Source organism: Arachis stenosperma, chromosome 6, assembly GCF_014773155.1.
Source record: "Arachis stenosperma cultivar V10309 chromosome 6, arast.V10309.gnm1.PFL2, whole genome shotgun sequence".
Lineage (NCBI taxonomy): Eukaryota > Viridiplantae > Streptophyta > Magnoliopsida > Fabales > Fabaceae > Arachis > Arachis stenosperma.
This window is the reverse complement of record NC_080382.1, coordinates 67,741,189-67,764,275: the sequence shown is the minus strand read 5'-3', so window position 1 is coordinate 67,764,275 and position 23,087 is coordinate 67,741,189. Positions and strand designations below refer to the sequence as shown.

The window sequence follows — 23,087 nt, the reverse complement described above, 5'->3', positions numbered from 1 at the left end:
TATATCAAAATATACTACTAAGCAGAAATTCAAAAGAGTAAATTCAACTATGGGACTCAATAACCTTGTATTCTTGAGCAGCTTCAATGCATAGGCCCTTTCCCTTTATCCTTCTTTTTGGAGGACTCATCACCATTCTTCTTTGTAGAGGCTCCTTCTTGTGCAGAGGTGTCTCTTGGCTTCCAAAAGCCTAGCCTTCTCGTATAAGTTATCTCCTTCTCTATGTGCTTGTCCATAATTTCCTCCTGCCTTGCACTGAGCTCTTCCATTGCTTGCATGAATGTTGGATGAGTAGAGTATTGGCTACTACGTTACACAAGTGATTCAGCTTCGCTTGTGCATGGCAGTCATATTGCCTTCTTGATATGGTCCTAGCCTCGTAAAGGGCCTTAAATTCAACAAGGTTCCTCTGTTGCTCTTGTTGTTGCTTCATGATCTTGTTGAGGCTGCCTTGCATCTCTCCCTAGTAAAATTGTCCCTGCTGCTCCTTGATCAGCAGATAATTTATACGCTTTTTGGCATTGTTTTTAGGTAGTTTTTAGTATGATTTAGTTAGTTTTTACTATATAATTATTAGTTTTTACGAAAAAATCACATTTCTGGACTTTACTATAAGTTTGTGTATTTTTTTTTTTTGTGATTTTAGGTATTTTCTAGCTGAAATTGAGGGACTTGAGCAAAAATCTGGTTCAGAGGCTGAAAAAGGACTGCAAATGCTGCTGGATTCTGACCTCCCTGCACTCGAAATGGATTTCTTGGAGCTACAAAAGCCCAATTGGCAAGCTCTCAATTGCGTTGGAAAGTAGACATCTTGGGCTTACCAGCAATATATAATAGTCCATACTTTGTTCGAGTTTTGATAATGCAAGCTGGCGTTTAAACGCTAGTTTTCTACTCTTTTCTGGTGTTAAACGCCAGAACTGGCATAAAAGCTAGAGTTAAACGCCCAAACTGGCACCAGAGCTGGCATTTAACTCCAAGAAAAGCCTATACACGTGAAAGCTTCAATGCTCAGCCCAAGCACACACCAAGTAGGCCCCGGAAGTGGATTTCTGCATCATTTACTTATTTCTGTAAACCCTAGGTCACTAATTCATTATAAATAGAACTTTTTACTATTGTATTCTCATCTTTTGATCATCTTTGATCTTGGGATCAGGTCTTTGAACCCTTTTTCGATTGTTTCATGTTATTTGGGAGGCATGACCACCTTGTTCTTATGTATTTTCAACGGTGGAGTTTCTACACCTCATAGATTAAGGTGTGGAGTTCTGCTGTTCCTCATGAGTTAATGCAAAGTACTATTGTTCTTCTATTCAATTCAAGCTTATTCTTATTCTAAGATATTCACTCGTACTTCAACCTGATGAATGTGATGATCCGTGACACTCATCATCATTCTCACTTATGAACGCGTGCTTGACAACCACTTCCGTTCTATTTGCAATAGCTTGAGTGTGTATTTCTTGGCCTCCTGGTCCACGATGCATGCTTGCCTCTCCTAACAATATAGCCTTCTATTCTGTGAGATCAGAGTTTTTGTGGTATAAGCTAGAATCAATTGGCAGCATTCTTGAGATTCGGAAAGTCTAAATCTTGTCTGCGGTGTTCCGAGTAGGATCTGAGATGGGATGACTGTGACGAGCTTCAAACTCGTGAGTGCTGGGCACAGTGACAGTGTGCAAAAGGATCATTGGATCTTATTCCAACACAAGTGGGAACTGACAGATGATTAGCCCTACGTAACCCGTAGCCAGACCATTTTCATTGAGAGGACGGATGGTAGCAATTGACAACGGTGATCCCCCAACATACAGCTTGCCATGGAAAGAAGTACGCATGACTGGATGAATTATCCGCTCATCACAACACCAAACTTAAATTGTTGCTTGTCCCCAAGCAACTGAAAACAAAATAGGATAAAAAGAAAAGAATATACAATGAATCCCACAATATCAATGAAACTTAGTCCTAATTAGATGAGCGGGGCTTGTAGCTTTTTGCTTCTGAACAGTTTTGGCATCTCACTTTTTCCTTTGAAATTTAGAATGATTGGAATCTATAGGAACTTAGAGTTTCAGATAGTGTTATTGATTCTCCTAGTTTAGTATGTTGATTCTTGAACACAGCTACTTTATGAGTCTTGGCCGTGACCCTAAGCACTTTGTTTGCCAGTATTACCACCGGATACATAAATGCCACATACACATAACTGGGTGAACCTTTTCAGATTGTGACTCAGCTTTGCTAAAGTCCCCAATTAGAGGTGTCCAGAGTTCTTAAGCACACTCTTTTGCTTTGGTTCATGACTTTAACCACTCAGTCTCAAGCTTTTCGCTTGGACCTGCATGCCACAAGCACATGGTTAGCGACAGCTTGATTTAGCCGCTTAGGCCTGGATTTTATTTCCTTGGGCCCTCCTATCCATTAATGCTCAAAGCCTTGGATCCTCTTTACCCTTGCCTTTTAGTTTAAAGGGCTATTGGCTTTTTCTGCTTGCTTTTCTTTTTCTTTTTTTTTCTTCGCCATTTTTTTCTCTTTTCTCTCTTTTTTTTTCACTGCTTTTTCTTGCTTCAAGAACCAATTTCATGATTTTTCAAATTATCAATAACATTTCTCTTTGTTCATCATTCTTTCAAAAGCCAACAACTTTAACATTCATAAACAATAAGATAAAAAATATGCACTGTTCAAGCATTCATTCAGAGAACAAAAAGTATTGCCACCACATCAAAATAATTAAACTAATTTCAAGATGAAATTTGAAATCCAAGTACTTCTTGTTCTTTTGTAATTAAGCACATTTTTCATGTAAGAGAGGTGAAGGACTCATGGAGTTATTCATAGCTTTAAGACATAGACACTAGACACTAATGATCATGTAGTGAAGACACAAACATAGATAGAACATACATCATAAAGTCAAAAATAGAAAAATAAATAGACAAGGAGATTAAGGAATGAGTCCACCTTAGTGAGGGTGGCGTCTTCCTCCTCTTGAAGAACTAATGGTGCTCTTGAGCTCCTCTATGTCTCTTCCTTGCCTTTGTTGCTCCTCCCTCATAGCTCTTTGATCTTCTCTAATCTCATGGAGAGTGATGGAGTACTCTTGGTGTTCCACCCTTAATTGGTCCCAATAGTTATGCGGAGGAGAATGTATCCCTTGAGGCATCTCATGGGTTTCTTGATGAGGGAATTCTTCATGCTCTTGTTGAGGTCCATGAGTGGGCTCTCTTGTTGTGTAGTCAAATGCTCTATTACTGAGCTCTGGACCCTTGAGATGAACCTCTCCATCTCCCATGACTCGGATGTGGAAGCTTTTGTCGTCCCTTTCCTCTTTCTAGAGGTTTCTCCGGCCTTAGGTGCCACAAATGGTTACGAAAAAACAAAAAGCAACGCTTTTACCACACCAAACTTAAAAGGTTTGCTCGTCCTCGAGCAAAAGAAGAAAGAAAGAAGGGGGAGAAGAAGAAAATGGAGGAGATGGAGGGAGATATGTGTTTCGGCCAATAGGGGGGAGAAGGTGTTTGTGATGTGTGAAAATGAAGGAGTGAAGGGTATTTAGGGAAGAGATATAGTGGTGATTGGTGAAGGATATTTGGGGAAGAGTGTTGTAGAAAGGTGTGAAGAGGAGAGAGAGTGAGTTGAGGTTGGTGGGGATCCTGTGGGGTCTACAGATCTTGAAGGGCCAAGGAATTCTTCATCCCTGCTCCAATTGGGCATTCACAACGCCTTAGAGTGCAATTCTGGCATTTAAACGCCAGTCTACTGCCCTGTTCTGGTGTTTAAATGCCAGCTTTTCTTCCTGTTCTGGCATCTAAACGTCAGTTTGTTGCCCTGTTCTGGCGTTTAAACGCCAGTCTGGTGCCCTATTCTGGCATTTAAACGCCCAGAAAGGTGCCAGATTGGGCGTTGAAACCCCCATTTTGCTACCCTTACTGGCGTTTAAACGCAAGTAAGTCCTTTCTCCAGGGTGTGCTGTTTTCAATGCTGTTTTTGATTTTTTTTCTTTATTTTTGTAATTGTCTTTGTGACTTCACATGATCATCAACCTAAAAGAAAACAAAATAATATAGATAAAATTAAAATAAAATTGGGTTGCCTCCCAATAAGCGCTTCTTTAATGTCAATAGCTTGACAGTGAGCTCTCATGGAGCCTCATAGATGATCAGAGTATGGTTGAGATCTCTCAACACCAAACTTAGAGTTTGGCTGTGGCCTCCGAACATCAAACTTAGAGTTTGACTGTGGGGGCTCTGTTTGACTTTGTATTGGGAGAAGCTCTTCATGCTTACTCTCCTTGGTTACAGATGGAGAACCTTGAGTCTTTACTACAAGACGTTCTTCATTCACATGAAGGATCAATTCTCCTCTGTCAACATCAATCACAGCTCCTGTGTGGCTAGGAAGGGTCTTCCAAGGATGATGGATTCATCCTCATCCCTCCTAGTGTCTAGGATTATGAAATCAATAGGAAAGTAAAGGCCTTCAACCTTTACTAGCACATCCTCTACTAGTCCATAAGCCTTTTTCATCGATTTATCTGCCATTTCCAATGAGAATTTGGCAGCATGTACCTCATAGATTCCCAGTCTCTCCATTATAGAGGGGCATCATGTTTATCCCTGACCCCAGGTCACACAGACCCTTTTCAAAGATCATGGTGCCTATGGTACAGGGTATTAAGAATTTACCAGGATCCTGGCTATTTTGAGGTAAGGTTTGTTGAACCAATGTATTCACTCCATTGGTGAGCAAGGGAGGTTCACCTTCCCAAGTCTCATTACCAAATAATTTGGCATTCAGCTTCATCATTGCTCCTAAATACTGGGCAACTTTCCCTTCAACAATGTCTTCATCCTCTTTAGAAGATGAATAGTCATCAGAGCTCATGAATGGTAAAAGAAAATCCAATGGAATCGCTATGGTCTCTGTATGAGCCTCAGGTTCCTTTGGTTCCTCATTAGGGTATTTTTTTACTGATCTTTGGATGTTCCCTGAGGTCTTCCTCATTGGGATTCACGTCCTCCTCCTCCTCTAAGGTTTTGGCCATGTTGATTATATTAATGGCCTTGCACTCTCCTTTGGGATTCTCTTCTGTATTGCTTGGGAGAGTGCTAAGAGGAGTTTCAGTAACCCTTTTACTCAGCTGGCCCACTTGTGCCTCCAAATTTCTAATGGAGGATCTTGTTTCAGTCATGAAACTAAGAGTGGCCTCAGATAGATCAAAGACTATGTTTGCTAAGCTAGAAGGATTCTGCTCAAAATGCTCTGTTTGTTGCTGAGATGATGATGAGAAAGGTTTGCTGTTGTTAAACCTATTTCTTCCACCATTTTTATTATTGAAGCCTTGCTTCTGTTGATCCTTCCATGAAAAATTTGGATGATTTTTCCATGAAGGATTATAGGTGTTGCCAAAGGTTTCACCCATGTAATTCACCTCTGCCATTGCAGGGTTCTTAGGATCATAAGCTTCTTCTTCAGAAGATGCTTCTTTAGTACTGTTGGATGCATTTTGCAATCCATTCAGACTCTGAGAGATTATATTGACTTGTTGGGTCAATATTTTATTCTGAGCCAATATGGCATTCAAAGCATCAATTTCAAGAACTTCTCTCTTTTGAGGCGTCCCATTACTCACAGGATTCCTCTCAGAGGTATACATGAACTGGTTATTTACAACCATTTCAAAAAGTTCCTGAGCTTCTGCAGGCATTTACTTTAGGTGAATGGATCCACCTGCAGAGTGGTCCAGTGACATCTTCGAAAATTCAGACATACCATCATAGAATATTTCTAATGTGGTCCATTCTGAAAGCATGTCAAAAGGACACTTTTTGGTCAGTTGCTTGTATCTTTCCCAAGCTTCATAGAGGGACTCACCATCTTTTTGTTTGAAGGTCTGAATATCCACTCTAAGCTTGCTCGGCTTTTGAGAAGGGAAGAACTTGGCTAAAAAATCTGTGACCAGCTTATCCCAAGAGTCCAGGCTATCTATAGGTTGTGAGTCCAACCATGTTCTAGCTCTGTCTCTTACAGCAAAAGGGAAAAGCATAAGCTTGTAGACTTCAGGATCAACTCCATTGGTCTTAACAGTATCACAGATCTGCAAGAACTCAGTTAAGAACTGATAAGGGTCTTCTGATGGAAGTCCATGAAACTTGCAGTTCTGTTGCAGTAGAGAAACTAATTGAGGCTTTAGCTCAAAATTGTTTGCTTCTATGGCAGGAATTGAGATGCTTCTTCCATAGAAGTCGGAAGTTGGTGTAGTAAAATCACCAAGAATCTTCCTTGCATTATTGTTTGGTTCGGCCATAATTGTTTCTTTTGTTGCTTCCTTTTCAGAGTCCTTTCAGGTTTAGGATCAGCTTCAACAAGTATGCCTTTATCTTTGTTCCTGCTCATATGAAAGAGAAGAAAACAAAAAAAATATGGAATTCTCTATGTCACAGTATAGAGATTCCTTGAGGTGTCAGAGGAAAAAAAGAATAGAAGAAGGAGGTAAGAATTCGAACACAAAAGTGAGATAGAGTCTGAATTGACAATGGAGGAAGAATGTTAGTGTTCAAATAGAAAAAGGTGAGGGGGGAAATTTTTGAAAATTAAAAGAATAACATTTAAAATGAATTTTTGAAAAATTGGTTGTGGTTTTGAAAAAGATAAGAAATAGTAAAACAAACAAAAAGTCAATTAGTTAGTTGAAAAAGATTTGAAAATCAATTTTGAAAAGATAGGAAGTTTAGAAAAGATTTTTGAAATCAAATTTTTGAAAAAAAGATATGATTTGAAAAAGATATGATTGAAAAGATATGATTGAATTTTATTTTGAAGAAGATTTAAAAAAGAAATTTTAAAAAGATTTGATTTTGAAAAAGATATGTTTGAAAAGATATGATTTTGAAAAAGATATGATTGAAAATATTTGATTTGAAAAAGATTTTATTTTAAAAAATTATGAGGATTTGAAAAAGATTTGATTTGGAAACAAAATTCCTCTCCTTGTGTCATCCTGGCGTTAAACGCCCAGGAGCTGCATGTTTTGGGCGTTTAATGCCCAATTGTTGCATGGTTTGGGCATTTAAACGCCCAGCCAGGTACCCTGGCTAGCATTTAAACGCCAATTTTCCTTCCTTACTGGGTGTTTAAACGCCCAACCAGGTACCCTGGCTGGCGTTTAAACGCTAGTTTTCCTTCTTCACTGGGTGTTTTGAATGCCCAGCTTTTTCTCTGTAAATCCTCTGCTTTATGTTCTTGGATCTTCATTTTACTATATCCTTTATTCAAGAAGATATATTTTCAATTTTGAGAAACAACAAAATGAGTCAAAACATATAATTCTTGGATCAAAACACAAGATATATGCAAGAACATTATGAGCGTCAAGATGAACACCAAGAACAATCTTGAAGATTAAGATGAACATCAAGAACTCAGTTTTCTTAATAAAAGAAAACATGGAAGACACCAAGCTTAGAACTTTCTCATGTTTGGGCCATATGAATGCAGGAATGCATATGTAGAACATCATGTAGTGCAAATCAATAAATCATGAAGATCAAACAAGGCAATTCATCAAGAACGACTTGAAGATCATCAAGAACACAATGTATGTGTTTCGAAAATTGCAAGACAATTAAAATCATGCAGTTGACACCAAACTTAAAATTTGGCCTTAGATTCAAACAAGAACCATGAAATATTTTTGGTTTTTATGATTTTATACTTTTTTTTTCGAAAATTATGTTTAGAAAAACGAAAACAAAGAATAAATTTTTTGAAAGATTTTTGAAAACTTTTTGAAAATAAAATAAAGGAAAATTACCTAATCTGAGCAACAAGATGAACCGTTAGTTGTCCAAACTCGAACAATCCCCGGCAATGGCGCCAAAAACTTGGTGCACGAAATTGTGATACACAATGGCGCCAACAACTTGGTCGCACAATTGTAATCTCACTTCTTTGTCACAACTCCGCACAATTAACCAGCAAGTGCACTGGGTCGTCCAAGTAATACCTTACGTGAGTAAGGGTTGAACCCACAGAGATTGTCGGCTTGAAGCAAGCTATGGTCACCTTGTAAATCCCAGTCAGGCGGACTCAAATGGTTATGGAGTTTTCATAATTAAAAAATAAATAAAACATAAAATAAAGATAGAGATACTTATGTAATTCATTGGTAGGAATTTCAGATAAGCGTATGAAGATGCTTTATTCCTATTGAGTCTCTGCTTTCCTACTGCCTTCATCCAATCCTTCATACTCCTTTCCATGGCAAGCTGTATGTTGGGTTTCACCGGCGTCAATGGCTACCTCCCGTCCTCTCAGTGAAAAAGGTCCTCTACGGTTTCCCGCACGGCTAATCAGCTGTTGGTTCTCGATAATGTAGGAATTGGATTTATTATCCTTTTGCAGTTGTCACTACGCCCTACAGTCGCGAGTTTGAAGCTCGTCACAGTCATCCCATCTCAGATCCTACTCGGAATACCACAGACAAGATTTAGACTTTCCAGATCTTAGGAATGGCCACCAATAATTCTAGCTTATACCACGAAGACTCTAATCTTACGGAATGGAAGGCTCGGTTGTCAGGCGAGGCAACCATGCGTCGTGGACTAGGAATCCAAGAGATACACGCTCAATCTTAAGTAGAACGGAAGTGGTTGTCAGGCACGCGTTCATAGGTTAGAATGATGATGAGTGTCACGGATCATCACATTCATTAGGTTGAAGTGCGAGTGAGTATCTTAGAACAAGAATAAACTTGACTTGAATAGAAGAACAATAGTAATTGCATAAATACTAGAGGAACAACAGAGCTCCACACCTTAATCTATGGTGTGTAGAAACTCCACCGTTGAAAATACATAAGAACAAGGTTCAAGCATGGCCGTGAGGCCAGCCCCCAAAATGTGATCAAGAAATCAAAAGATGATCAAAAGATGAAAATACAATAGTAGAAGGTCCTATTTATAATGAAACTAGCTACTAGGGTTTACAGAAATAGGTAAATGATGCAGAAATCCACTTCTGGGCCCACTTGGTGTGTGCTTGGACTGAGCCTTGAGCTTTACATGTGTAGAGGCTTCTCTTGGATTCAAACGCCAACTTTGGTGCCAGTTTGGGCGTTTAACTCCAACTTTCATGCCAGTTCTGGCGTTTTGACTTAAGAATAGGACAGAGAAGGGGCGTTGGAACGACAGTTTACGTTATCAAAACTAGAGCAAAGTATGGACTATTATATATTGCTGGAAAGCTCTGGATGTCTACTTTCCAACGAAATTGAGAGCACGCCATTTGAAGTTCTGTAGCTCCAAAAAATTTACTTCGAGTGCAGGGAGGTCAGAATCCAACAACATCTACAGTCCTTTGTCAGCCTCTGAATCAGATTTTTGCTCATGTCCTTCAATTTCAGCCAGAAAATACCTGAAATCATAGAAAAACACACAAACTCATAGTAAAGTCCAGAAATATGAATTTTGCATAAAAACTAATAAAAACATCCCAAAAAGTAGCTAGATCCTACTAAAAACTACCTAAAAATAATGCCAAAAAGTGTATAAATTATTCGCTCATCAGGGACAAGCAACAATTTATGTTTGGAATTGTGATGAGCGGATAATTTATACGCTTTTTGGCATTGTTTTTAGGTAGTTTTTAGTATGATTTAGTTAGTTTTTAGTATATAATTAATAGTTTTTATGCAAAACTTACATTTCTGGACTTTACTATGAGTTTGTGTGTTTTTTTTTTGTGATTTCAGGTATTTTCTGGCTGAAATTGAAGGACCTGAGCAAAAATCTGATTCAGAGGCTAAAACAGGACTGCAGATGCTGTTGGATTCTGACCTTCCTGCACTCGAAATATATATTCTGGAGCTACAGAAGCCCAATTGGCACGCTGTCAATTGCGTTGGAAAGTAGACATCTTGGGCTTTCTAGCAATAAATAGTAGTCCATACTTTGCCCGAGTTTTGATAACGGAAACTAACGTTTAAACGCCACTTTTCTATCCTTTTCTGGCGTTAAACGCCAAAACTGGCATAAAAGCTGGAGTTAAACGCCCAAACTGGCACTAGAGCTGGCGTTTAACTCCAAGAAAAGCCTATGCACATGAAAGCTTCAATGCTCAGCCAAAGCACACACCAAGTGGGACCCAGAAGTGGATTTCTGCATCATTTACTTATTTCTGTAAACCCTAGGTCACTAGTTCATTATAAATAGAATTTTTTACTATTGTATTTTCATCTTTTGATCATCTTTGATCTTGGGATAAGGTCTTTGAACCCTTTTTCGATTGTTTCATGTTATTTGGGAGGCATGGCCATGCCTAGATCTTGTTCTTATGTATTTTCAACGGTGTAGTTTCTACACCTCAAAGATTAAGGTGTGGAGTTCTGCTGTTCCTCATGAATTAATGCAAAGTACTATTGTTCTTCTATTCAATTCAAGCTTATTCTTATTCTAAGATATTCACTCGTACTTCAACCTGATGAATGTGATGATCCGTGACACTCGTCATCATTCTCACTTACAAACGTGTGCCTGACAACCACTTCCGTTCTATTTGCAATAGCTTGAGTGTGTATCTCTTGGCTTCCTGGTCCACGATGCATGGTTGCCTCCCCTGACAGTAGAGCCTTCTATTCCATGAGATCAGAGTCTTCGTGGTATAAGCTAGAATCAATTGGCAGCATTCTTGAGATCCGAAAAGTCTAAACCTTGTCTATGGTATTTCGAGTAGGATCTGGGATGGGATGACTGTAACGAGCTTCAAACTCGCGAGTGTTGGGCGCAATGATAGTGCGCGAATGGATCATTGGATCGTAATCTAACACAAGTGGGAACTGACAGATGATTAGCCCTACGTAACCCGTAGCCGAATCATTTTCACTGAGAGGACAGACGGTAGCCATTGACAACGGTGATCTCCCAAAATACAGCTTGCCATGCAAAGGAGTACACATGACTGGATGAAGGCAGTAGGAAAGTAGGGATTCAAAAGGAACAAAGCATCTCTATACGCTTATCTGAAATTCCTACCAATGAATTACATAAGTATCTCTATCCTATTTTATGTTTTATCTATCTTTTAATTATCAAAATCCCATAACCATTTGAATCTTCCTGACTGAGATTTACAAGATGACCATAGCTTGCTTCAAGCCCATAATCTTCGTGGGATCGACCCTTACTCACGTAAGGTATTAATTGGACGACCCATTGCACTTGCTGGTCAGCTACGCGGAGTTGTGAAGAAAGTGTGTGAGATCACAATTTCACGTACCACTCCTTCATGTACTCCACACTCCATTGGAGTAGCTGGACACTTTCTTACATTTGCTCCCATTGTTTTTGTTGCTCTCTAATTTGAGTTACATCTTCTGTCTGAAGGTTGATGTCTCCTTACATTTGGTGAATATTTCCTTGCATTTCTTCCCAATTAAAGCCTTATAGGAATTGTGCTTGGAATTGTGGAATTGGTGCTGGTAGTTGTGGAAATGGTGCTTGGACATAAGCTTCTTCTTGTTGTGGTGGCCCTTGTGGTCTTGATGCATGAGCCTTATGTTCCCTGGCTCTTTGTAGTGGGTTGATGGCCACCACCTTCTCCATCTTTTTGGCAGTGATTGGTTTGTCTTGCTCAACCAAAGTTTCATCAATGACCTTCTCCACTCCAGCCTCATCACAAAGCCTTTGGATGATGCTTGGGAAGGCCAATCTTGCGCTATCTTTGGTGCTCTTTAGCACCCTGTGAATGTTATTTGCTATCATCTCCCCCACATTGATGTTCTCTTCCTTCATTATGCTGTAGATTAGTACAGCCCTTTCCAATGTTACCTCCAAAGTGTTGGAGGTGGGGTTGAGCGATCTTCTCACAAAGTCTAACCACCCTATAGCTTGAGGGCTCAAGTATCTTCTTCTCATCTGGTTTGGCCTTCCATCCTTGTCATTGATCTAGTGGACATTGATGACACAAATTTCATTCAAGATTTCTTTAAACCCAGGATCAATTTGTTTCACCCTTTCTTCATAGTTTTGGGTAGAACTTGTGCGCTTTACCATCAGCATTCTGTCTATGTTGGCAGGGCTATAGTCAATGCTCTTTCCCCTCACATAGCTTTGGTAATCATATGGTTGCCCAGGTTGAGGAACGACATTGGCATAGAACTCCGTTACTAAGCTTTCCACCACCTTCTTAGGTGGGTTGCACAAGAGTGCCCAGCATCTATTGTTGATTTCTATGTTGATCTCCTTATGCTCATCTCTCTCTAGTTGGAAGCCAACCTCAGGGATTATCTGCCTCTTACTTACCCACCCATAAAGCTGGTTTTGGTGGAAGAATAAGAGGAACTTGAACTCATTGTAGCTTGATGAACCAAAGTCAGCTTCCTTAGTCTTTCTTTTCTTTGATCTGGTGGCCTTTGGTGGTGCCATTTGAATGTGAAATGAAGAGTTCAAAGGGTGATGAAGAGGGTTAAAAGAAGGGAAGGAAAGAAAACAAATCAAGAGTTTGCTTCAACACCAAACTTAGGACTTGATTGTCCCAATCAAGAAAGTAAGAAAGAGGCATAGAAAGAAGGCAAGAAAGAAAGGAGCCAAGAAAGAGAGATAGGAGAGTAAGGGTGTCGGATGAGAGGAGTTTGAAGTGTGAAGAAGAGGGTTGGGTGAGTGCATTATATAAGGGTGAGAAGAGAGATCTGGAAGGTGGGAATTGATAGCAAAAATTGAATGTTTTCCAACTTGGGAGTGGCGCTCAGCGTGGGGAGAGGCACCAACCCCTATCTCTTCAGCTTTTTTCAGATTTTTGGGTTCCAAAGTGTGAAGTACATTTTGACTCCTTGACTTGATGAGTGATCAATGTCATGTGGGCCCCACCTCTTCCTGGAAATTCAGTTACAACCCTCATTAGTGATTAAGAATTGCTTCAAATTCCTCTGGTTAAATGGCATTTTATTGGTGTCTCTTGGACACCAAACTTAGATTCATTGCATATAGTAATTAGTCTCATGATTGGACTTTATTGTGTACATTATGAGTGGAATAAATTTAATTCTTTCATACTCTTCCGCTTCCATCTCATATGTACACAATTAATTATCCCTGTCATTCATCCCACTAATATACCATATGCATTAGGATATTAATTAATTGGGCTGAATGTTGATTGAACGTATGGATCTCTCTTGGTGGTGGCCACACCAAACATAGTTTTGGGCTTACTCTTGAAATCAATTCAATATTGTCATGTAAGCTCAAAACAAGTGGGTTGGTGGCTACACCAAACTTAGCTCTTTAGCTAGTTTCTCAACCCAATTAACAATATCCTATATTGTGGCAACCAAGGTTGCACTTCCAGCATGCTAAAACTTTTGGAGCTTAAATAAAGGAAACTATCAACCAATTAACTAACAATTGAAACTGAAAATTAAACAATCTAAGTGACTAAACATAAACTACTCTAGAAAGCATGAAATTGAAAGGATATGAGTGTTGAAGTGCCTCCCAACTAGTGCTTCATTAACGTCACTAACTTGATGATTCTTCCTCTTTAGTTGAGGGAATAGTTCACTCTTTGCTCATCCAATGAGTCTCCCAAGTAGTGCTTAAGCATGTGGCCATTGACGGTAAAAGTCCTCCGTGTTTTCTCTTCCATAAGCTCCACATGACCATAAGGAGTAGCCTTGATGACTGTAAATGTTCCAAACCATCTTGACTTCAACTTTTCTGAGAAAAATTTGAGCCTTGAGTTGTACAATAGCACTTTTTGACCTTCTATAAACTATCTTCTTGCTAGCTTTTGATCATGCCATTTCTTTGCTTTCTCTTTGTAAATCTTGGCATTTTCATAAGCCTGAGATCTGAATTTATCTAACTCATTGAGCTGCAGCAATCTTCTTTCTCCAGTAGCTTGATTATCAAAGTTCAACATCTTTAGAGCCCAAAATACTCTATGTTCAAGCTCCACTAGCAGATGACAAGCTTTTTCAAACACCAATTGGTGTGGAGACATGCCAATAGGTATCTTAAAAGCTGTTCTATAAGCCTATAATGCATCATCTAGCTTCTTGGACCAATCTTTTCTTGAGTTTACAACAGTCTTCTCAAGGATTCTCTTGAGCTCTCTATTTGAAATTTTAGCTTGACCATTGGTTTGTGGATGGTATGGGGTTGCTACCTTGTACATAAGGAGTGCCACGCCCTCAAAAAAGCCTTCATTGTCTTCTCTGGAAAGTTGAATTGGCATGACATGCTCAGGTCTGGCGTGCCACGCCCTTAGTAGTGCAAGATCAACCTTCTCTGGTCTAGTGAACTGGCGTGCCACGCCCAGTATTCAAGTGGCACGTCCCTGGTCATGTTGCTTTGGCATGCCATGCCTACAATCCAAAGTGGCACGCCTATTGATCTTCTTCCTTGGAGGCTTGTGCTGGCATGCCACGCCTTCGATCTCAAGTGGCACGCCCAGAATATGAACAAGGTTGGCGTGCCACGCCCCAAACATCAAGTGGCACGCCCATTCAATTTGCTGCCATTTGCACCAAATGGCATGCCCAGCACACATGCCTAGCTCATCTTTCTTGCTTCCTTCTTCTTTGGTTGCTCTTTTCACCTGAAATTCAAGCAAAACTCATTTCTAAGCAATGTACCATAAAATTCATCATTTAGTTCATGAAATTGCATTAATTGAATGAGATTTCACTATTTCTATGGTCCATTTAGATAAGAGAAAGAGGTTGATGATGCAAGTCATTAGTACGCGTTGCCCACGTGTGCGCGTCGCAGCCAATTTTACTAATGCATTCCTCTTGAAATTGTTGAAGATGTTGGTGAGCAACGTTGGTTCACCAACGTTGGTGAGCCACCCTTGGGCCACCAACGTTGCTTGTTAAGCCTTGGAACATTGTGAGCAACATTTGTGGCAACGTTGGTGAGCCACTTTGGCTAGTAACGTTGCTTCTTCTTACATCATCAATGTTCATGTCAACATTGGTGAGCCAACTTTGGCCACCAACGTTGCTTGCTCTACTTCTTCTTATCTATCATCAACCAAACACAATGTATCAAAGTATTGCCATAATCACAAGATAATGCATCATTCATTGCATCAAGTAAATCTTGCATAAATCTCATGAAAATTCACATAATTAACAATGTTTGATTGAATCAAGACATGCATACATTTCTCATCCAAATACTTACTTATTGCCTAAGAAATGCATGAAAACCAAGTAAAAACTAATGAAAAAGGCTTGTGAAACTATCCTAAGATGCCTAGGCATCAATTCGCTCAGGTATTACTTGGACGACCCAGTGCACTTGTTGGTACTGCTACTGTTCGAAAAGTGTAGGGTTTGCGTACACGCGCACTAAGTTTTTGGCACCGTTGCCAGGAATTGTTGAGTTTGGACAAACTGAAGAATTGTCTTGTTCCCTAGATCAGGTAATTTTATTTTACTTTGTTTTGTTGCGTCTTTTATTTTTATTTTCTTCTTCTCAATTTTCGAAAATCATTAAAACTTTTTCAAAATTATTTTTCTTTTCTTTGTTTGATCTTTGATTTTATTTGAGTTTCCTTGTTTGCGTTCTTATTGAGTCTTTGATTTTTGTTTTCTTCTTCACTAATTTTCGAAAATTTCAAAACATTTTTCTTTTCTTTGTTTAATTTGTGTTCTTGGTTTGAGTCTTGTGTTCTTTGAGTCTTTGATTTTTGCAAGAGTATAACTTTCTTTTTTATTTGAGTCTTTTATTTTATTTTTCCTTTCTACTTTTTGAAAATTTAAAAAAAGGTTTTTCAAAAATATTTTATTTTCTTTGCTCAATTGGTTACAGCATTGGCTTATGTTCTTGGTAACTGTTGTTTTTTTGAGTCTTTCTTTCTAAAAATTTTTTTCAAAAATATTTTTTCTTTGTTTGAGTCTTGTTTTAATTTTTAAGTTTGATGTTCTTTTTATGTTCTTGAGTTCTTTGAGTCTTTAAATTTTGTTCTTGGTGTTCTTGTAAGTCTTCAAAGTGTTCTTGAGTCTTGTATGTGTTTTGATCTTAAAATTTTTAAATTTGGTGTCCCTTGGTGTTTCCCTCCAAATTTTTGAAAATCAAGGGGTGCTAGATCTAAAAAATTTTAAGTCTTGTGTCGTTTTTATGTATTTCTCTTTCATCATAAAATTCAAAAAATAAAAAAAATATCTTTTCTATTTTTATTTCACCTTAATTTTTGAAATTTTTCAAAAAAAATTCAGATTTCAATTTTTAAATTTTTATCTTCTCATATCTTAGTTGTCAAGTTTTCAAAAATCAAATCTTTTCAAAAATAAAATCATATATTTTTCAAAAAAAATCTTATATTTTTCAAAATCTCATCATATCTTTTCAAAATTAAAAAATTCTATCTTATCGTTTTCAAATTTCAATTTTCAAAATCTTATCTTTTTCTAATTTAAAATTTTAATTTCAAAATCTTTTCTTATCTTATCTACTATTTTATTTTAAATTAAAAATCTTTTCTTAATTAATATCTTATCTTCTCTCTCTTATTTTTCAAAACTTCCTAACTAACTCTTCTCTTCCTTAATTTTCAAAAATACTATCTCCTTTTTCTCTCTCTTATTTTTCAAAATTACCTATTCGAAAACATCTCTCCTTTTTCTCTCTCATCTTTTTCAAAATCACCTAACTAACTCTCTCTTCTTAATTTTCGAAAACTACTTCTCTTCTTCTCTCTCTTCTTTTTCAAACTACCTAACTAACTCTCTTCTCCCTTAATTTTCGAAAACTTCTTCCTCTTCTCTCTCTTCTATTTTCGAAAATTTAACATTTAAATTTTAAATTCTTTTTAAATTAATAACTTAATTTTTGAAAATTAATTAATTATAATTAATAAAAATAAAAATATTTTAATTCTTACTTACTTTTTCTATTTATACTTCTTTTCTCATCCCTATTTATTCGAACTCTACTCCCTCTCTTCCTCTACCTCAATTTCTTTACCTTCTTTCCTTTCTTCTTCACATCTAACTGGAAGCTCTTTGATCCAAGTGGTATAAAAAGCTTTCTTCTTTTCTCATTTCTTTCTTCTTCTACTCTCACTTTAAGGAGGAGCTTCTTGCCTATTGGCGAAAACAATCTTCTTCTTTTTTTCTTTTCTTTTTCTTCTTGTTCATGACTAGGAACAGGGATAAAGAACCCCTTTTGACTCCTGATCCTGAACCTGAGAAGACTCTGAGGAGGCGTTTACAGCAAGCTAAAGCATAACACTTCGGAAGAGACCTTTTAGAAAGTTTTGAACAGGAACTAGAGGACATGGCCGAACCTCAAAAGGAGCCTAGAAAGGTCCTTGGTGACTTTACCATGTCTACCTTTGACTTTTTTGGCAGAAGCATTGCTCTACCTGCCATTGAAGCTAACAATTTTGAGATTAAGCCTCAGTTAGTCTCTCTTCTGCAGCAGAACTACGAATTCCATGGACTTTCACTAGAAGATCCACATTAGTTCTTAGCAAAATTTTTACAAATCTGTGATATTGTAAAGACTAATGGGGTTAATCCTGAAGTCTTCAAGCTGATGCTCTTTCCCTTTGCTTTAAGAGACAAAGCTAAATTCTGGTTGGATGCCAAACCTAGAGAGAGTCTTGACTCTTGGGAAAAGCTAGTTAATGCTTTTCTAGCTAAGTTCTTTCCTCCTCAAAAGATGAGCAAGATTAGAGTGGAAGTTCAAACCTTCAGACAAATAGAAGGTGAATCCCTCTATGAAGCTTGGGAAAGATACAAGCAGCTAATCAGAAGATGTCCTCCTAACATTCTCTCAAAGTGGTCCATCATAGGTGTGTTCTATGATGGTCCAGATAGCTCTGTAGGTGGAACTCTCCATTTGAAGAAAACGTCTACAGAAGCTAGAGAACTCATTGAGATGGTTGCAAACAACCAATTCATGTACACCTTTGAGAAGAATCCTGTAAATCATGGAACCTCTCAGAAGAAAGGAGTTCATGAAGTTGAGACTCTGAATGCCATCTTGGCTCAGAATAAGATCTTGACCCAACAGGTCAACATGATCTCTCAACATCTCACTGGGATGCTGATGCGCATGTACGCAAAACCCCCCACACCTTTTCATACAGTAGCAGTACCAGCAAGTACACTGGGTCGTCCAAGTAATACCTGAGCGAGTCAGAGTCGATCCCACGAGGATTGTAGCTTGAAGAAAGCTATGATTGTCTTGCAGGTCTTAGTCAGGTGGACTCAGAAGGTTGTTGGAATATTATGTAAACCTTGAATGATTATATGTCATAAATGTTGAAAGGGGTAAAACCAATTGGATTAGCTATTAGGAATTATATGCTGGGAATAGAGTTGAGAGTTAGAGTCACATTGCCTTTCTAAATTAACTCTGGTACTACTGCTCTCCTTGCTTGTGAGTGATTTCTTCAATGGCAGGTCGTATGTGATTGACACTAGTTTGAACAGCTGCCAATAGTCCTCTGGATTTGAACCCCAGGGTTAGTGTGGATCCATCTCTACTTGAAGGTGAAGTTTGATAAACCACTATTTTATGGTTTATCTTGTGCTCAATTGAGTGGTTTTTATCAATCTTTCATACACTTATTCATACTAATTGCATGAGTTTACGTTTTCCTTCCGGATTTTGTGCTATGATTGAAAACATGCTTCTTTGGGCTTTAAATTTGCTATGTTTAATCCTCTCTTATTACCATTCGATGCCTTGATATGTGTGTTAAGTGATTTCAGGGATTACAGGGCAGGAATGGCTTAGAGGATGGAAAGGAAGCATGCAAAAGTGGAAGGAATACAAGAAGTTGAAGAAATTGCTAAGCTGTCCAACCTGACCTCTTCGCACTCGAATGGTCATAACTTGAGCTACAAAGATTTAAATGATGCGGTTCTAGTTGTGTTGGAAAGCTAACGTCCGGAGCTTCGATTTGATATATAATTCCTAACAGTGGCCGTACAAAAAAACAATGCACATGCATGAATTACGCGGACGCATCGTTCTGCAGAAATTCCAACGACCTGCACATGTTTGAATTCGGTCCCAGCGATTTCTGTGCTATTTCCGGCCCAGTTTCAAGCCTAGAAAACACAGATTAGAGACTATAAAGTGGGAGAATGCGTCCATTCATCATACAACATACATTCATATATAGTTTTAGGATTTAGATGTAGTTTTCAGAGAGAGAGGTTCTCTCCACTCTCTTAGGATTTAGGATTAGGATTCCTCTTAAAGGATTTAGGATTTCTACTTCTCAATTTCCAGGTTTAATTTTCCTTTTATTTATTTTCCCAATTTAATTTATGAACTTTTCCATGTTAAATTTGATTTCATTTATTAATGCAATTTGGGATATTTCAGACATATGACTTTTATTTAGTTTCTTATATTCTTGGTTCTGGTTGATTAATTGGTAACTCTTGAGTTGTCAAACTCATTGTGATTGATAATTGATATCTTTGCTGATTGATTTAGATTCCTATAACTCTAGTCTTTCCTCAGGAGTTGACTAGGACTTTAGATGTTAAATTGATTTAACCACTTGACTTACCTTCATAGTTAGAGGTTGACTTAGTGGGAGCAAAAATATAATTCTCATCACCATTGATAAGGATAACTAGGATAAGACTTCTAATTTTCATACCTTGCCAAGAGATTTTATAATTATTAATTTATTTTCCTTGCTGTTTAAATTACTTGTTCTCTATTTCAAAAACCCAATATAAAATGTATCTTTTTCCATAACCAATAATAAATCATACTTCCCTGCAATTCCTTGAGAAGACGACCTGAGGTTTGAATACTTCGGTTATTTATTTTTATTGGGTTTGCTTAAGTGACAAACAAAAATTTTGTAAGAAAGGATTCTCTGTTGGTTTAGAAGCTATACTTACAACGCGATTATATTTGTGAATTTCTTTACCGATAGAAAATCAGTTCGTCAAAATGGCGCTGTTGCCGGGAAATTGCAAACGTGTGCCTTATTATTGGTTATTGTAAATATTTTTCAAAAAAAAAAATTTCAGATTTTTATTTTTAAATTTTTTTATCTTATCTTTTTTTCAAAAAAATCATATCTTTTTCAAAATCTTATCTTATCTTTTTTTTTTTCAAAAATCATATCTTTTTCAAAATATTTTCTTTTTGTTAGTTTTTGTTTCTATTTTCTCTTACTACTATGAACTCTCACCCCTTTGGCTATGAGTCTGGTTACAATTATATTGCAGGAAGAGGAGATTATAATGACAACTTGCATCAAGGATGGGACAATCAAAGATGGGAGGAGCCACAAGGACTTGATCAACCCTCATGGCAACAACCACCTCCAATGGACTATCAACAACCGTTCTATGATGCATATCAAGGCAATGGCTATGGTGAGCACTCCTTTGATTATCAACAACCACCACCATATGCCTATGAACCCCCTCCTCAACATAGCTTTGAACCACCACACTCACAAGCCCCTTTCCACTATTCACCTCCATATGACCCTAACCCGTATCCACCATACCAACCACCTTATGAGCTAAATGAACCATACATAGAACCACCACCTCAATATACACCATCTCATTATCATTATCAAGATAAACCACCTTCCTACCATGCACCCTTTCTCCAAAATAATGAACCCTCCTATCCACCCCAAACCCCCATGGAGAGCACACTTACCTCTCTCATTGGTCTCACCTCTAAACTTTAAAATCTTATATCCCACATGGACCAACCCTCTACCTCCAATGTTCAACCCTCAAGCTCCAGTGCACTTCCATCTCAACCACAGAATGATCTCTCCATCCCATCACCGCCATCCATGGAAGAGAACCCACGTCCATCAATCCAAGAGCAACATGATCCCAATGATGCTATTGACATGGAACAAGAGAGAATGGATCATCTTCGTGAATCCATACTTCATAAGGAGCTAGAGGAGGCACTAAAGGTGAAGGTAGAAGAGACCTTTGCAAATGAAAGAGTAGTTGATGGGAGTTGTCATAGAAAAGAGACCATCAAGGAGGAGTACGATTTTATACTTAACCAACTGGATCAAGCGATAAATCGATTACCTTCCCGACGTTCAGACATTCAAGGAACCCCCATGGCCTCATGTGGAGAATTTACTGAAGAACGTGGCATGAAGGTGAAGTTAGAAACCCCGGTGGACAGTGAGCAGCACGATGTTGTATCGGAACAATTGGAAGAAGCTACGCCTGCCATTGGACAGGAAGAAGTGGTTGAAGACTTAGGAGATGCTGAACCTCCTTGGGAAAGTCAAATTATAGAGCCTCCTTCAAAGACGTTTGAAATTGTTGTTAAGGAGGGTGTACAACCTCCAAGGCATCTCATGATTGAAGACTTTGAAAGGGATGATCAAGAGATGGATTTTATCATTGATGAATTCTTATCTACATTTGAATCCTCTCCCATTGGACTTGACATGGAGATGAAAGAAGAAGAAGTACAACCTCTTATGCCCTTGGTGAACAATGAAGAAGAAATTGAATTGGAAGAAATCTACCAAGAGGAAGCAGTTGATATTGAAGAAGATTACAAGGAGGTGAAAGTTGTCAAAGAAGAGCACAAGGGAGCGGAGCTTGCAAGTTCATTAGAAACCCCTCCCCCTAAGTTGCCATCATCCTTCACAACATTCAATTGGGTAAAATTCATATCCTTTACTTTCCTACTTGAATATGGGCTACTGGAGACGGATGGTCAACTTAGAGCTCTTTGTTGCATTAAGAGTAAGAGGAAGATGGTCGGTGGTAAGAATTGTCCTACAAGGTTCATTATGGTTGGAAGCATTAAGTTTAAACCAAAGGTTGGTGTAGAGCTCAACTGAATGGGTCTAGGAAGTTGTTTGGCCGCTTTGGTGAGAATTCAGATTGCTTGCAACCCGGATGGAATCATGATGATCAACAAGAAGACGAGTGTAAAAGCAAGGTTTGGGACCTCAGAATTCATTCTAGCAATCAACACTCTTTGGGCCTTGTCACGTGCTTTAACTTACTTGAAGGCTTTCTGCGCCTAGTTTGGGATCCCGGAGGCTACTGGAATTCCAATCATTGGTGGAGATTTTTGGATGAATACAAGCACAAGCCACCATAACAAGGAGCTCACCAAATGTCCAACTTAAGGACTTTAACGAAAAGTGCTAGGTGGGAGACAACCCACCATGGTATGATCGTTCCTTTTTCAGTTTTAATTCTAGTCTATTTTGTTTGTTTTTGAGTTGTGATTGGACTTGGAATCATGCATAACATTCATATTAGCATTGCATTCTGCATACTGCATTATTAAAAAAAAAGCACGCAATGCGACAGCGTCGCCGACGCGTCCGCGTCATATGTGCCTCTAGGAAGAAAAGAGACTTTACAGAAAGTCACGCGAAAGCGTGGCTGGAGGCGTGCTTTTGGCACAATTTGACCTACGCGACCGCATTGCTGACGCGTCCGCGTCATGTGGGAAAAATGCCTCCCACGCGTCCGCGTCACCCACGTGAACGCGTGCCTTCAAAATCGACGTAAAAAGGGTGTATAGCAGCAAGTTGTGATGGAGTGGGGCTGGAACCGTGCTAGAAGCACAAGCCCTACCACGCAAACGCGTGCGCCACGCGTCCGCGTCGTTTTTTAAAATAAGGCCAACCACGCGATCGCGTCCCACACGCGGCTGCGTCACCCTAAAATTTGGCATTATGAGTTTCAAACAGAGAGTTGCGTGACCGCGAGGCTGCCCTCGCGCTAATGGCACAAATCGATCCATGCGACCGCATGGATGACGCGTCCGCGTCATTTCATAGAAGGGCTATCCGCGCGAACACGTCACTCACGCGTCCGCGTCACAAGCGGCGCACAACTTATCCAGATCAGCCAAATATCTTATCTTTTCTTCTCCAAATCTAAATCTTTTCTTTCCCTACTTATTTCTTTCTTCCTCCTTTGGTGTTAAAATTTTCTTCTTCAACTATTGCATCTTTTCTTGAATTATTTTGGTGCTTCATGACTTGTTTTATTCTGATTGGGTATTATTATTCATAAATCAATGCTAATTTTTATAATACTAATATTCCTTTTGCTTTGATATGCACTT

General features: G+C 38.6%; 2 non-coding genes across 2 annotated transcripts; one reads left to right on the top strand and one right to left on the bottom strand.

The window, feature by feature from the left end:
* Nucleotides 1-5,815: 5,815 nt before the first annotated feature.
* LOC130937170 (small nucleolar RNA R71) lies at nt 5,816-5,923 on the top strand. The gene has a single exon (XR_009068400.1). It is a non-coding gene; the product is annotated as a small nucleolar RNA R71 (small nucleolar RNA).
* Nucleotides 5,924-17,684: 11,761 nt separating this feature from the next.
* Nucleotides 17,685-17,791, bottom strand: LOC130938629 (small nucleolar RNA R71). Its single transcript, XR_009069788.1, has one exon. It is a non-coding gene; the product is annotated as a small nucleolar RNA R71 (small nucleolar RNA).
* Between the last annotated feature and the right edge of the window lie 5,296 nt (nt 17,792-23,087).